This window comes from Botryllus schlosseri, chromosome 8 (genome assembly GCF_051294905.1).
Source record: "Botryllus schlosseri isolate E-star chromosome 8, Bs_hap1, whole genome shotgun sequence".
Lineage (NCBI taxonomy): Eukaryota > Metazoa > Chordata > Ascidiacea > Stolidobranchia > Styelidae > Botryllus > Botryllus schlosseri.
The window spans coordinates 23005637-23023430 of NC_137243.1; the positions used below are offsets into that span (position 1 = coordinate 23005637).

Sequence of the window (17794 nt, forward strand, 5' to 3'; positions counted from 1 at the left end):
TTTTCTGATTGTTGAATCATGTATCTGGATAATATCGCCGACGCGTGCATTTGACGGCGGGCGCATCTAAATATGTTGGTATAGCGACTGAATTACGTCTTCTATCGTTCTTTGCCCTGATGAAACTGTAAGTGCGCGTCATGTGCATTTATGACATAGTAAAATTTAGTACCGACTGCTCGAACCCGCGGCTGGTGTGTTTTATTGTGTATGCTGGGTTTGCCATGGAGGCATGAAGGGCGCAGGCGTTGTTGGATTCAGACAGGTTGGATTCAGACAGATTTGAAGTCGTTGACGCAGTTGAGTTTATTTAGTCAACAACTTCATACTCTTCAAGATTGCGATCAAAATAAATATGGTAGGAAGGAGTGGTTGTTTGTGGTAGGCCTATTCATGGTGTTTTTCGCCTGCACCCTCGAGATGCTTTGATGACGGAGTTGCGATACGGCCCCATGAGGTCATCTAGTCTGCGCCCCCGTTTTTTTTCTCCTCCATGCTATCCGTGATCCTAGCAGGATAGCTGCGGATACCAATTTTCGAGTCTTTGGTATGACCCGGCCGGGGATCGAACCCACGACCTACCGCTCGAGAAGCCGGACGCATAACCATTACACTATCTCGCTCGGAGCAGTACATCGAGCATTTGGTGGCTTCACGAACACTACATCGCCGACTCGGATGAGATCGCGAGGAGAAGCCTTTCTACCACTTTGATAGAAATTCTGGAGTCGGACTCGAACGCGCAACTCATTGGTGTTGCAGCTATAGCAAGGAGTCGAAGCTACTTAATCAGTTCTTCAATCAAAAATAGTGGTTGTCAAACAGGGGTCGAAGGGGCAAAGATTTTTCTATCAGTAATCAGCATACCAAATTCGGAGGTGTGCGGCGGGACATCTTCAGGTCGATAATTGGGTCACGTCCAGAAGGAGGTCGGGGTACACTGTCCCGGAAGTTGTAAATGAGCGACATATACATTGTACTGTACACCTGTGCGTAGATTATGTCGATGATTGACTAGCAATGAAAGTGAGCTGGTCGCAGGCGAAATAGATAGTAGCCTATATGTCCGATAGTGCTCCGGTAATCTCGAGCCTGAACTGAACTGAAGTACGCCTTCGTAAGGATGACACAAAGTGGGATTCGAGTCTGATCATTCAGTCGCGGCTTCGAAAATATGCTGGGCCGAATGGCCATCTATTCCAGTGGTTCTCATCCGGTAAAACTTGAATGTTGCGGACAGGTATGAACCTTCAAAATGAAATTCTCCCTAAATTTAATTACGACAACTTGCATGTAATATTGGAAGCTTCATTTGATGTTGCCTTTTTGATGTCAGATATTTATACGTTGCTCTATTGAAGTTTCTGCAACGCAAAGTTCGCGAAATCGTGATAAAGACCATTAACAAGATATTGATTGTCCGGTGTATTTAGAAAAGAATATGACTTTGCTATAGGCTCTACTGTGAAGAGTTGTTTAACAGTCTTCATAGCTTTCACATATTACTTGTCCGAAACGAGTTGTACGCTGCCATTGACAGTTTGTTATAACACTTTGTACCATTGTAACGGACGCCTGATTACACACTTCTAATGAAATTTAAAATTCGATGTTAATGGACAAGCACCCAACTTCATGCATATTGGAATTGAAATATAAAATTCTAATATATTTGGCATGACTTGACTCGAGTCATGTTTTTGATTGACTTATCGACTTGACTCCAGCAGACAATGTTCTAAAATGACATATGCTTTGATTCGAACTCGACGCATTGGTAATGTGGAATGACTCCATACTCGGAGACAAATTTTCATCGTATATTCGCCTTTATTTCATGATTCCATTTATATTTTCGTTGTGGTTAATTTCTTCAGCATGTACATCACAGACCAAAGCTTGGGCATACCCTGGACTGCTGTCATGATCCCAGCACGACTGGTTTAGATAGCTATCGCATATTAATTACCATCAAGTTGAAATCATTCAATTGGGGAATTTATACATTAACATTTCATGCAATGCTTTAGTTTATTCGATACCGTTCGAGTACTAGAGTCACCGTGACAAGCCCTATGACTGCATATTTCTCTGAGGGAAAACCACTACAAATCCTACTGTAATGTGGTAAAATTTGATATGGACATAGCTTTCAAGTAGAGCCTACCTTTGCGGATTTCCGATCCAGTTACATCAAAATATCAAGCTCGCGCAAAGCTCATACTGATGCCTTCGTGCATTGCAAACATACTATATACCATTGATGAAAGTGATACGAAGTATATGGTCGTACCGACGGTGCTGTGCATGGCAGTGTTGGGATCAAGTCACTACCTTCAAGTCATTGCACATTTTGGCTCGAGTCAAGTCAAGTCAATCAATTTTCGAAGGTGACTCGAGTCAAGTCACCCGATTTTTGGAGGTGACTCGAGTCAAGTCAAGTTCCCTTTTCGAAATATGAGGCATGATTACGTCATTGCATTTTGCTGGCGAGCAAGAATATAGATTGAGTGGTCATTGATTCTCAGCCGATGACCCTGTATCGCTCACATATACGTGACATAGCCCCAGTGTATAGTTGCCAGACAAAATACCGATTAGATAATAGAAAATCGGATTGATAAGATGCAATGCATTACCCATTTACAAACTGATATGATACAATTCGAGCCTGTGCCAATGGTTGAGGAATATAAAACTATATTCGAATTCAATTTCAATAAAACAAGAGGTTTGTTTAAGGTAAGAACAGAGAACAGAAATAGACATCTTGCTATTAAACTATTTTACTATATTTAACGACAACGAAAGCTGTAAGCTTCGATCACTTCGTTTGCGGAAAATTTATTTGTGTGAGAACAATGAAGGCTCATTAAAACGCACTGTCATTGAATGATTGGACGCTCTCACGGCGTTTCACATCAGCGTTTTGCGAAAAATCCGACCATGCTAGATACAGTGATTTTTGTCGACACCGATACTTGATGACCCGAGTCAAGTCATGACTCAAGTCATCCCAACACTGGTGCATGGTAAACAAGACGTTGCAGGGTCTGAACGCAAATATAATGTTAGTTGAGTGACAATAGTTGGAGATAATCACGACTGCGGGATGATGGAGCTGCAAGTTATTACAACCTCCACGAACGAATTTCTATTTACGTATGCAGTGAAACCAGTCGATTTTTCGCATTTCAGACCATTGTATAGCTGAACTAAGCAAATTTCCCGCGGAACGGAGCACCGCTTGAAATAACTTGGTTTAGTGAATGATTTGGGGAGGCAAAAATATTCATAATTATTGCCGAAGTCGCGATGCAGAAGGAATGTATATAATTACAATTCGCCAAACTTCATCCGTGGTCCTGTTTTACACTATGATGTATACCGCCAAGTCCGCCGATTCCTACATTTGAATCGCACGTTAAGAAAGCTGTGGAGCAGGGGTCGCGGACCGCATGAATTCAATATCGATATAAAATAGGCATTAGGCAACCAGGTTTTAAGAATTTACGTCTGTATGCAGGCGTGTAAAACTCAAATTGCGTCGCGGGCAGAATTCAGTCCTCCAAATCGCCCGCGGGCCGGACGATTCAACTGATTCCAAAATGTTACCTCATGCTCTTGCTTTTCAAGTGAATACCTTGAAAGCATATATATATATATATATATATATATATTATGTATATAGATAATACACGGATCAAGCCGCAACACTTTCATTCGCGAACAATTGAATTGGCAAAAATACGATGATTGTCCGGTTGCAATATATAGACTACAACTGTAGGTTAGTAAGCTTTAGTGGGATACAATTAAGAACTGCTCAAATAGTGGCGTTAACGACAATATTAGTTGTCATATTCGATTCTCCCTTTGATTTAGTCGTAATTTGGCGTTGTGAGGAATATACAAGATATTTATTCGGAAACGCGGACGTTGGAATCTGGTCTGCTGTTGTTGAGCCGCCAGTAGGTTCCTCCTACGTCTGGGGATCTACTGGGACGAATGGAAGAAAATGACACAGAAGTGTGACCATAGATATATTTCAGTTATATATTTGCGCAACTGACATATATTCCATGTAAACTGCATGGATCAGTTCCGCATTGGCATTTGTTACAAATGTGCTGGAAAAGTAATTTTTCAATATACTCAGAATTGGTGTCATATGGTATCATTGTCTTCAACTGTATAAATTATGTATTTGAATTGAAATAAAAGTTCACCCAAGGATGGTATTTATTGAAAATATGTGCCGTTATATAGCCTGGTACAGGCCTCACATTTCACATTAAAAATTATTGTAGGTTTGTTCGTGTTGAATGCAACCATGAATGCGTCGATCGAAATTTATTTTACACCCCCAAAACAGAAAACATCTGTCACAGACCCCATAACTCATGCAGGTCGAAGTTTTTTTTGCATTTGAGGAAAGATTATGCCAGCATGCAATTGTAGACAAATTCACGGAGTGTAATCATGGGATTATCATAGAGAACTTTCCAAGTATTTTCGGTCCCAGTGTCTCATCGGTTCCACATCTCCCCCTATTTAATTACCACGGGCAAAATGCACGTGAAGACTGTTTATTTTACATATGACGCGAATGTTGATCAAACAAGGTCAGCTCAGCGGAAAGTAGACGCGGAAACAAGTTTTCCAAGCACCTACTCGGATGACCTTTTTAGTCAAATCACCAGCGATCAGAGTTACTTCAATAAATTTCCTGTATAATATGTCCTCTTTTTAGAATCCGTACATATTGGGAGTGGGGCTAATTTATGACGGGCTTGATGAGTGGGCGATGAGTCGAAAAAGGTTGGGAACCACTGCAGTAAAGCATGGGGTCATTCAAACATATACGGCCTGCGGGCCACGCACCGCGCACTCTTCACCCGATTTCATCCTACCCGCGAAGCAATTATGAGTAGATCAAAATATGCTTGCATTATTCTGCAAGTTCTTAACAGATGTTGAGATTTTTTGTGAATGCCTCGAAGCAGCAAATATCGAATATGCTCATAGGACACACAATATAACCGTCCGATGGCAATGTTGCGGTTTCACATGTGTCACCATTAGGAACAAGTCGGTGACGTTGACACCAGCATATTCACACAATAAGGGCTAAAAAAGTGCAGACTGAATGCCGATTTTAATGGAAAAATGGACCAAACAGTAGTTGTAATCACAGAAGCTAAAACACCAATGCGAAATGTAGCTTCCATATGGAGATGATTATAGTGCAAAAGGAATGCGTGGGTCTCAATCCCGTATAACTATAGGCCTAACTGACTCAAAATATCCCCATTTGCAAAGTCCGCGTTTACAGCTTAATCTCTCGTATTCCTGTCAACGCATATGCACTGTGCAGGGATCACGCCAGCACATATATTAGGCATACGACTAAAACAAAGGGAGCACGGAGATTCGTCAACTTATTGTTTATTTGTTTTATTGCATGAGACAACAAGAGTGGCGCTTTAAACCTATTAGGGCCATGCACGCCACGACAGTAACAGGTGTAATATTCAGCTTCTTTGCATTTCTCGTCATCTTCAGGGCGACTTTTCACACTCGCACTCTTTTACCATCGGCCTCCCTTGTTTCTCATGCGCCCATATATCTTCGTCTATACTGCCTGCTTTTGGCTCGGTTCACTTTCTATCTGGGCTTTTCATACAATGCGGTTTATACCTGTATTCAATTGGCCAACCATGATATTTTCCTCGATCTCGCTGCTTGCGAATAAAGGTGTTCCCAGCAAACACGAGATATATTCAGGACATGTTCGGATATCTTTTTGTTATCCTAATTATCTCAAAATTGTGTTTATGCATATCTTGTGCGGAAACGTATCTTGAATACATCTTTTTCTTATCCATCAACTTTCGTCAAAATGCCGAAAATATATTTGTGAGGAATCAAATTCGAATATTGTTTCATTTTATGGTATAATTTATCTACTATCAATTTTATTGATGTCTTACTCTTATGGGGTGATATGTCACCGTAATTATTGCCACTATCGAATCATAGCAATTTACATCGTTGTAAATTGCTATGATCGAATGTTTTTCCTTTTGTCACACGCCGCTATCGCGTGATTTTGCAGATATTTTGATTCTTGGCCATCCCAAATTTTGGAATCCGAATCCATTACGGCTCCAGGCGGCAATTTGATAGTCTTATGAATTTCCAATTCTGGGTAATCCGAAAAACTGCTGCATAAATAATGCTATACTATTTGAAAGTTAAATAGAAAAATCCTGCTACAATCCGACTGTCAAAGCAAATTCAGAATCCGGATCCACTCCGGCTACGCTGAAAACCATCTAGCCGTCGGAGCCGAGTGACTCAATGGCTTGAGGCACTTTCTCCCACGCGAACACCCGTTTCGGCGCGCAGGTTTCAAATCGTCAGACAAAAGACACAAGCGCTCTGATAATGGCGGCTTTCAGTGCAGATATCGTTGTCGTTTTGGTTTTAGTTGCGTTCAGGGAAATCGCAGTTAATTGAGGCTAATCCAAGCATATTTCTATGGAAGAATACCGAAAACTGCACTGTATAGGCTATGCTTCTTATATAATCATAGTTAAGGACTTGACTTGAGGTAATACGATATAACTTCATAGAACTAGGGGTAAGTCCATGTCAAATCAACCGCACCCGTCACCACTAGGTGTCAGATTGCAATGAAAATGGAGGGGTAAATCTGGTATCCAGTTCTGACTGCAGCAAACTTAATTTTGTCAAAATTGGTCCATCCATCACAAAGTTATCGCATTTTAAAAAATGGCCATTCTGTGCTCACCCAACCATGAAGTTCAATTACTTTTACATTACCTGTTACAGTAACGTTTATAAAACAGCATAGTCAAGTACTTGAGAGTGGATTATGGTGTCTAATGATAGAATAGAGGACACTCTTGCTATTGAAGGGAAAATTGTCACATAATCAAATGGGGTCAGGGGTTAAAACCCACCTCATAAACTGACACTTTTCAAAATCGTTCATGCGTAACATGAACTTCAATTATATCTAGCGTAATTCTGTCTACACGAAAATTGGAAAGTAACATGTCATATGAAAGCTTGTTTGGAGAGGAAACTGGCTGATATGTTTTGTTAACTAATATTTGACGGCCATAGTACCTCTAAATTAAGTTGACATAAATACTTCATAATCCATGGAGTAATTCAATTTGAGATTAATCAAAACAGAGATTGGGTATCTCTTGAGTTTCAGATTTTGCTGAAATTTGGCTTAAAACACCATGAAGTATATCTAAGTAAATATCAATTTATTTTAAATGAATTACATAAGTAGTTTTCAAGTTATTGCATGATAAAGAACAAGCTTTTAATGCTCATCCAACCGCGAAATTCAAGTAATTTTTCAGGCTGATTTGTAATTTTCTGTAAATGAGCTATTTTGACAATTAGAGAGTTGTTCAATTTGTTATGTTGTATAAATTGATCTATTCTATCATGCAGGACAAAAATTACTGATTTTTGGTTGACAGCCCAAAATGTAACTCATTAAACCCAGAAACCACTGAAGCGTAACATCAATATTTCAGCGGTCTCTCTCTCGTTTCTGTCTGTTTCAAAATTTTTGTAAATGGTGTCATATGAAAGCTGTTAGAACAAAGAATTTCCAGAAAATTAGTAACATGCTGGAGTTTGTCTCAAGGTAACACAGCAACTAGAATATGAAACATCATTTTTAGGAAAATCACTACATTTTCATGACCTGAAATATACCCTGTTTTCAAAACTTTGTAAGTGAATATTAGATAAAAACTTATTTTCTAAGGAATCTAGGTTACAACAGCTTTCATTTGCCCCCCTTCATAACTTTTTTCAAGTAGACAGAAATGAGAGGGAGACTCCGGAAATATTGTCATGCTTGAGTGATTTCCAGAGGTACCGTCTTTCAACTTGAAATAAATTCTGGGCCGTGCACCAAAAATCACTAATTTTGCACTTGAATGATAGAATAGATCAATTTAAACAACATAACAAAGTGAACAACATTTTAGGGTCAAAGTAGCTCATTTACAGACAATTCCAAATATACTTAAAAACAGCCCTTCAATTTCACGGTTGAATGGGCATGAAAAGCCTGTTTTTCATCATGCGATAACTTTGAAACTACTGAAGTAATTCCTTTCAAATAAATTGCGATTCAGTGAGCTATACTTCGTGATGTTTTCAGCAAAATTTCAGCAAAATCTGACACTATGTGGTGACGAAATCCATTTTTTTGGTTGATCTGACATGGAATTACCCCTAGTCTAGTCTTTCTGGTAATATGGTGTCCATATCATAACTGGGCGGCTATGTCTGAATATAATTCTTTGATACATATCAAACCAACTAATAAACTATAGAACTTATGCGGCTAATCATGAGCACATTTTCTGGATATCAACTTACTCCAACCTTACTTTAAGGATTTGCTGTAAATGAATATAGGTGGGTATTAGTCGATCAATAAATCGAGCAATCATTTGCTGTTGTGCTTTTTATTGAACAAGAACAATCGGTTGCTGTTGCTGTAATGCATAAAAGCTGGAAAACCGATGTAGAAGTGATCTCATTAATTCAGACTAGCTTATATCTTATGAATTGTGAATTGTGTGAAATTGTTTGTATCTATAATAGTATTGCATGTCTGGTGGTTGCGTAAGAATGCAAATAGCACGGTAAGGCTAAGAATAAAAAGCAACCATAATATGATAATCGCAATCGAACTCTGTATAAAAGATACAGATGAAATGCTCATCCAGTAAGTTATAAACTCAGGATTAGCGTACTGTTTTCCAAGTGGGTCTACCTTTGCCATCTACATTATCCATATGTTTTAGATGTATTGAAGGTAGCTTTTAGTGATATAATAAACGCTGTGGAGGCCGGAGAGTAGTGGCTTGCTCACGTCTTTGTCATTGTCTGGACTGAAAATGAAGCGCAGCGGCCAAAACGAAAACGTCAGCTGAACAAACAATTATTGAATAATTCGGCGTCAACTGATGGTCAAGGACTCAAGGTACCCTTTTATTCCGTGAAATATGTTAAACGTTTATAATTTGTAGATGATGTTTTTCCTGCAGTGCAAGGAAGAAACGTAATCCAAGTATTCAGATACAAGACATGCCAATTTCAAGAATGCGGTCATCTTATGATTCTGGCAATGAAAGTGTGGCAAGCAGGAGTGATATCAATGATGCTCGCAATGCAAGTTTGCCATCATTAAGCGAAAAGAGTGTTCAAGAATGGCATGATCCCAACATTGAATGTAACGGCCAGAGATCTAAGTCCTGCAGTAAGTTCCTAGCACTTTGATGCGTTCTCGAATTTGAGAATAAAGTCTCTCCGTTTTTCAGATGCTCCTTCATTTAAAATCATCGTTGAACTACAAAATTTTGACCATCAACAATGTGGCCTGTCATAAAGTAATGGTAAGTATATCACATATGATGGTCAATCTAACTTTCTTGTAATCGAATCCTTTTTAGCTTGTGCATCAAAGACATAAAGTTGCATAAAAACCAGATGATGGATTTCCTCAGACATCATATCGACAATGACTCTAAAAGACCTCAATCGAGTGCCCCAATTTTGCTGGAAGATATAATTGAAGATCCCTGTGAAACCTTGTCACAGCTGGAACACCTTTGAACAACGGCAAATACTGCGCTGGTATGTTTTTGTTTCTCATTCGAACAATGCGATTGACAGTCTGAATCAGGGGTGTCCGCCGACACCAAGGAATCATTTTCAGACACAGCAGGGGTCCTTTTCGAAATTAGTTCTATCATCAAAAATTGAATTGCCAATGTGATTTATTGCAAAATCGCAAAGTCAACCAAGCCTTTGATTAGCGTGACCATGAAATTTATGGTGTGGATGGTTTTATCTAGAATGCCCATAAATGTTATTGTTAATTCTGGTGCAAACCATTAATGCAAGGCAGTACCATCTGTATTGTGTACCACTAATATAATGTTTTACAGGTAGCCGCTCTAATGGGAATCCGGGGTGTACAATTGCCGGAAATATGATGACCAGCATAGCTGTAAAGAAAGTATGAAAATCCTAGTCTTAAGGGTCAAAACAACAAGGGTGACACTTGAAAAGACTATTAGACGTAAGTTATCAACGGTTATTGACGGAAATTAAACGTAATCAACGTAAAAAAAAGTTGAGCCCTAGCCTCGATTTTTCAACATTTTAATAGTTTGACGTCATATTTGGTAATAAGAATACTGATGTCGTGATGTGCTAAGTTACCTACTTTAGTACTCTAGTTGCTAATGAGTATTAGCAGAAAATATTCAGCTGCAATTGAATATATTATTGCAATATGCAATATGCATTATGCATATTGCAATATGAATATATTATTCAATAGTATATTGGAATTCTATACCTCCAACAGTCTCTTATATCAATGAAACTTGTTCGTTGTCTGATGTGTAATATACCATGACTGGACAGTGGACATCTTCATCTAGTTATATCTCTTTTTAGGAGCATGCAGATCGGCTCATCCTGACCTCGAGATCCCAGATAAAAGAACTAAAGATCAGGTTGCAAGATCTCTAACTGTTGCTGCATCTTGCAAGGTAATTTTGTTGTTAAGTTAAGCCTGTGCGGTGTGACAGTTGTGTCTTTGATGATATGATTGTGTGGTGTGACAGTTGTGACTTTGATGATATTATTGAACTGTAAGTGAATTGTTGTTACCGCTCATCTTCAGAACATTGTATATCAGTGGTCCCCAAACTTTACGAGAAAATTTACGAGACAGACCTTTACAATTTCCCTCCGCGGGTCGCATTTGTCTCGCACGGGGAGATTAAAATTTAATTTGAATAACTATACTTTGTGTTGATTTACAAAATAATTTTAAGCAACTTCGATTTTGGTTTAGACAATAACCTGTCTAAAGATTTTTATACTCAAGGAATTAAAATCTCTGAAAATTTCTGGATCGTGTGAATTTCTGGAAGGTACTACGCAGTCATAATAATTCTCGCTGACCACAGTTTGGGAACCACTGCATATATTTGCTGTGTCGTGCATGGAAGGAGCGATCAATATCACATCAGCCTCTCACAGGCAACTATTACCATATTAATATTAAAATAATAATGTGGAGAACAATCTTCACCCCGTGCCCAAACTATAGGTTTTGAAATCCGTTTCCAGCAGCAGCCACTTCATGACGCCAATAGCATGAAAATCATCTCTATAATGACAGGCATTATTGAACAGGTTCTGGTGTCTCATCTTGACAGCGTAACTGCGTTGATTATATCTTCAGTGTAAAAGTAAAGGTCATGTCGCTTTTGAAAGAGGACTTCAAGTCTTTTGGTGAATGTGACTTAGACCACCATCCCACTTTACTCACAACCAAACACAGAACAACTTTTATTCTACAGTGATAATAATCAATTGTACTAATCTACTCGTTTATGTTATAGGGTGGCGATAAAGAAGATAACAGGAACAAGGCTGCTATCACAGAGTCTGACAATTCCGACAACGATTTCGAACTTATGCTTAGGCAGCAATATTTGCTGAAGTGATTGCGCAGTTCTGTGCTGATTTAATACACGAACAAAGCCATGCATGATTTGTAAAATTATCAGTCAGTCTTCCTTGATAAGGGTAGTGCAGGATGTGGCAGGTCCAGGTACCTAACTAGGGTCAGGGGTCACCTAGGGTCAGGGGTCATCTAGGGTCAAGCAAGATATCATGACAATGTCATACAGGTATCTTTGAAGATATCCTATATATGTGCAAATGTGTCGACAGATTTATATAAACAATACGTATGACTAGATATATTTTGAAGTAGTTGAGACATATACACAATATATATGCAATATATTCTGTGTTTGCTGGGTTGTTAGAATAGTACTCTTATGATCCGCAATGCAATGTAGGCGGGGGAGTAAGCGTGGAGGTGACGGTAAGCGCATGCTCCCCGGGCGGCCCCGTCGGAGGTTTTTTCTGGGCTCCTCCCTCTGGGTCCCGCGTCGCTCTTCTTACGGCAACAAAAAAGCCCAGAAAAAGACCCGATGAAAGAACGCACTCGCACGGTATGGAAAGAGCAAGAAAGAGCCGCGAAAGAAAGATTAGCATCGAAAAAGAACTGTGACATCGGGCACTAGGCTGAGGTGGAAGCCAGTTTAAGATACCGCAACTGGTCGTTCGGGATCCTCCTATCTGTTCATTACATCGCATTATACATTGTGTGTGTCTTGATCAGATGAAAATATAATCTGACGACTATCGATTTTATTATTGATATTGATATACATGGCTTAAAGATAAAGTATTCCAATGAAAACCAGCAGGGTATGGATTTGGACGCAACAGTTCGGAATCATTTGACTGGTCCGGCCCGCGAGCGATCAAATGGTTTGAATCCGGCCCGGGAAGCAAGTTGAGTTAGACACATTCCTGTTGTTGAGAGTAGGTTGCACGAAGTGAGCACCGCAGAACCAGCTGCGTTTAAAATGTAAGCCTACGCAGAAATAATGACTTTCTACATAATGGATCTAATTAGCCGGTTATCACACCGATTAGTCATGGTTTTGAACCAAAAGCTCTCACGCAGTTGGAGCTAATCTCCTCTCTTTTAGGCACACTGTGTAATACAAAATAAGATATCGGCAGGCTTAAATTAGGGTTACCATACTTCCCCCTTTGGGAGGATAGCCTATGTCCTCCTCTATCTAGAAATCGAAAAGGTAATGTCCTCCGGTGGCACCAAAATGTAATTCTATTAATTGGCAATTCGTCTTTCTTTATAGGTTTGACAGCCAGGCGATTGTACAGGCACAACTAAAAATGACGCGAAATCTGGATTTCGACGACAGTCACGGCAAGCATGACTAAATAAAAGGTCAACCACTACCTAATTAGTAATTACATTAGAGCGGGTCTTGTCGGAGTAAAGTTTGAAAAATGATCTTTTTTTCTTTTTAGTCAATACAACACTATTTACCGTGAAAGTTTTCAAATTAGCCGCTTTCTAGTCCGATATTATAAGTTTTGTGATATGTAAAAACTGTCCCTTTTTCTGGATTTCCACATATGGTAACCCTAGCCTAAGTATTAGTCGACACTTGGCAGACGAAAACTACGTTTTCTTCTTGTGTTTTTGACTTGATCATCAATGTTGCGTTCGCTAGGTGGCAGTATTAGTACGCGGCCGCTTGCGGTTGATTTTTTGAAACATCACCGTGATCAGTCAACTCGTTGTAAATAGATTCAGCTAAGTTAATTTTATTAAACTTTTATCTAATCAATACACCACAAGATGGCGGTACAATGAAGAGATAGATAGGGTTGTATTTGAAACAAAAATCAATTTAATACAATCGTGTTTAAAACAAGGCCCTTGTTTAAAACATGTTTTTATTTAATTTTAATTTTTTTTAAAGTCATAACGTCATAGTGGATTGACATTGACAATAGGAAATATAGGATAAATATAGCTCCTTTGACGAAATGTCTACGTACTTTAGCTGTTGAACCGACTATGAGGGTTCCAACCATCTAATATCGTATACGTCAGGTATATCGGGTGGTAATTTTCGGTAGGCTCATACAACATGTTTTTTTAAAGTATTTACACAATTATGGCTTAATTTTGCAACTTAAATTTTTTCAAAAAAAATGACCCTTGTTTAAAACACTGTGTAAAACAGTGTTTTAAAAATCATTTGTTTTAAATCCAGCCCTAGATAGGAAGGTATCGAAACGACTTTGATTAGTCTGTAGCAGACATCCACCTGCGCCTAGGCGAAGTAAAGAGTAGACATGCACGGCGCATAGTGAATGAAAAGCAATACGAGATAACAGAGAAAGACAAAACGACAAAATGCGGTTTATTATGGACAATTGATGAATGCCCAAAAAGCCGTCCCAGCAAGTCGCAATTTTCTGGGTGCGACTAAAACCGTTAGTTTTACCAAAACATAGTGCTTACTTGCGATTCTGATTTGATCAATGGCCGTTGGACTACGATATTTGTGATAGTGTGATTAAAATAACTCTAAAGCCAAAATATTGATAGTCCCAGTTCCATATCAGAGACATACCCAATATTATTCAAATTAGACACGATAGACTACATACACGTAGGTTACAGCAACATAAAGCCGAATGAACGAACGAGCGAATGTGAGAAATAATGTAAGATCGACTCTTAACTTTGTGACGTTGTAAATATCCAATTATACTGGTCGTTCGCAAACGTTTTGTACATCGATGATAGCATCCTATACGAGACAGTTTATTTACAAATGATTGTTAAATGACTAACGCAAATGAAAATGAGCAAAACATACGTCACCACCAAAGCCGAAAGAACTGACACATCTGACATAAAAAATATAGGATGCGACAGTTACCCCCGTGCTCTTTCCCCCTATGCCCTGCCCGAGTGGGCATATTATCCGCGCAAATTAGACCTTTCCATAGAAATAAATGTTAGACAAATGTTATCATGACATTAAACCAACTTGTGTAATAAAAAGGTCGGCACGTTTTCATGGTCACTCCATTGTAGTAATAACGACTTTTCCGGGTGTCTCACTCATTGGCTATAGTAGCCTACTCAACACAGTGACCTTGTATATGCACATTAGGGCTGTTCAAAAATAACTTTTTTTCCCGGATTCCGGCCATTCACTGATCAAATTGTCAGGTTACCCTAAAAACGCTGCACACCAAATTTGGTTCAATTCCGACAAGTATAGGACTCCGCAGATCCAATAAAAAAAATTAATTTATTAGGGAAAATTGAAAAAAAATATTTTCAAATTTTTCTGCCAATCCCATCAAATTGTTGAGCTGTCTTCAAAGGCCATGCAAAACAAATTTGACTCAATTCCGACCAGTAGAAGCAGAGTTATGTGAGTTTTTCGTTGAGAATTCTCGGATTATTCACCGATCTAGGAGTATGAAATTCATTGTCATCTTGAACACAACCCTAGATATAGTAGTGTCAAAGCCGAGCAACCGAGGAACATTTTATGAGCAAAGCCTGCATTCTACACGCAAAAAGTTATACAATATCGGGCGGAGGTACACGAGACACGAAAGGAGCAAACAGTTACTAAAATGTAACAGGGATTGCAATGAATACCGAACGGTCATTGAATATGGAATCGCGATGGTAAATTTTCACATATTCTGATAGCGATATATGTGATCAAATTTGGCATAAGGTCTATTGGTAATCAGCATGAGCACTTTGAGCAGCCCCATTGCAAAATATGGTGAAGAGTGACAACGTGCTTTTTTACAAAGCACGAACATACTAACAGCTTAATTGTCAGTCTTTTTCCGTGACGGATATGCACTGTCTAGTAGCCTACGAACTCTTATATAATGCTGCAACCAGACGTGTCATTTCAATTGCATCTTTCGGGTGAGTGTCCTACTGTCCATGGAAGCTGATACCTAGTGCAATGTGTTGTAAAATGGCTGTACACTGTACAGCAATTCCAATCACTGCACGTGAACCACTGACCAAAATGTTGCGGGTGTGCAACCTGTGAATCAACTAGATAAAACAGAATTAATTGTACTAAAACAGGATTAGGCGACTTCCTAGGGAGGAATGCGTTGACAGGGATACGTCTGTATGTTAGGCTAAGTGACAATATTACTGTATAACTTTTATCGCAAGCTTATGTGGTCTATATAATTATATCGCCACCCTTCGTAACGCCAGTATAGTGAGTGTTGTATTTTATCGATTTTCTGTATCTTCACGTCTCAACTTCTCGTCTCAATTGATTAAATCGTAAACCTTGAAGATATCAATTTGTTGTCGACAATCTCAACACCACTGTCGTTGTTTATCGAATCAATGTTACGCCGATATCGACATCTTTATGGACTTCACATGTATGTTCTATCCCTTTTGGGTGTAGGCTACAAGCGCACCGTGTGATGAAGCATACAGCATATAACATACAATGACGTTCTCCGAAGCCGTACCGGTATTGATCGTTTCACGCGCCAGAGTAAATTCACCAGTCGCATGCCAGAGTGACTATTTGTGACTTCCGCGGTGACAGAAGCTTGCATTGTTTCAGCGTTCGAGCTATATACAGGACTACTGTCGCTTCAGCTCGACTGCATGTGAGAGCGTACAGTTCCGGCCAGACTGGACTGTTCATTGCATATTATAACTGCGATATAAGTTGCCTTACGGAGAGATTGAAACGATATTTTTGGACAGTTATTCTATTCACAAGTTTTTACGCATAGTAGGTCGATCGATATACGCTATGATAGCACTTCGCCAGGTTAAGCATGAAGCTCTAATGTTTCGTTTCAGATATAGGCGGCATATTACTTTGAAAGCATTTTAACTGAGCGCCATAATCAGGGTGATTATGATTTTTTTAACAGAGTGCACCCTTTATGTAGAAAATATAGACTATGTCGTTCTAACCAGGGTCGTATTTTTATCTGCCGTCTTCCTTGACCAAATTACTCCAGGGATTTCATAAGAGTGTAGAACGAGTAGGTATAGCACTTATTTCGTCAGACCTGCCAATGCATAGCGCGTGTAATATCGTCCCACTTGTATACTGATTGGCATATTGCTGAAGCTCTGGAAATTACAATTCAATTGAACAGTTGTCAATGACTGCAATGTCAGTGTGTTCAACATAGGGTATCTTATCCTTACCAAAAGCATGCTCGGTAGTCGTTATATTAATTAGCCTGCTTGGCATCGTAACTTTGAACATCAGTTGAGTGATCCCCTCATCCGCGTTAGTGCTGATATAAATGCGTGATACCGTAGCTTACAGCACGAGAATGATAGGACTCTAGATAGCTAACTTAATCCGTAGATAGTTATGTATAGTAGGGCAGTATACGGTCAGTAGACCGACTACTCCAAGTTGAAACTTGATCATCTGAACCAGCGCTCATGTTGGTTTGGTGTGGAAATTTGTGTCATATCAAGGAACTCCTCCACAGAATCGCATCCACGCAGCAAGTTTAAGTACCTCATTTATAATAAAGTTCTCCGTAACGCGCGACCTCTTTTCTGTAGCAGCTTTAATGCTGCGCAACTGATCAGTGATCACTAGGGCAAGTTTTTATTGCAGTTAAATCCGTGGAAAGTTGCATTTATTTTTTAAAAAAGTTAAGAAGTTGCAGAAGTTGCATTTTGACCACATCTTGCTCGGTTGACTAAAAAAAAGGTCAATTTTCCGGCTCAGCTCCCGAAATATCCGTAAAAGCGTTACTTCGGTGCTGATTTACGGTGTTTCAGTCAAATTTGGCCGTGTATTTCACCAAAATCGAAAATACTTTCATGAAAATTCGAGAAAGTTGCAAAAAGTTGCATGGAAAAAATGGACAAAAGTTGCAAAAAGTTGCACTATGAGATTCCTTCAAACAGCTTAAAACAGCATTCTACATACCTTGCGAGTATTTAGGAAGCTGCCGGAAACTGTAAAAAAAAGTTGCAAAAGTTGCAGAAACTCGCCCTAGTGATCACTGATCTCTAGTGCCTGACCTCAAACAAATGTTCAGTAGAAGCGTATCAGGCGCACCGGTTCGAACTTGGAATGCATATTTTCCTATTCAGATCCGTAGGTGAATCATTCTCACGGAATCGTCACGTGCACTCGTGCAGGCGATATTGCCCCATTTACTATCATATATTGTAGTGACTGGCCAACAATGGCAATAAAATAAAGATACAACTTCAACACATTCATTTATTTTATGATTG

The 17794-nt window shown here is 39.2% G+C and overlaps 2 long non-coding RNA genes across 2 annotated transcripts; both read left to right on the plus strand.

The window, feature by feature from the left end:
• Positions 1-9182: 9182 nt before the first annotated feature.
• Positions 9183-9659, plus strand: LOC145445042 (uncharacterized). The gene is made up of 3 exons (XR_013916867.1): positions 9183-9331; positions 9393-9467; positions 9525-9659. It is a non-coding gene; the product is annotated as an uncharacterized LOC145445042 (long non-coding RNA).
• A 301-nt stretch (positions 9660-9960) lies between these two features.
• LOC145445041 (uncharacterized) lies at positions 9961-11642 on the plus strand. The gene is made up of 3 exons (XR_013916866.1): positions 9961-10156; positions 10540-10634; positions 11496-11642. It is a non-coding gene; the product is annotated as an uncharacterized LOC145445041 (long non-coding RNA).
• The last annotated feature ends 6152 nt before the right edge of the window (positions 11643-17794 follow it).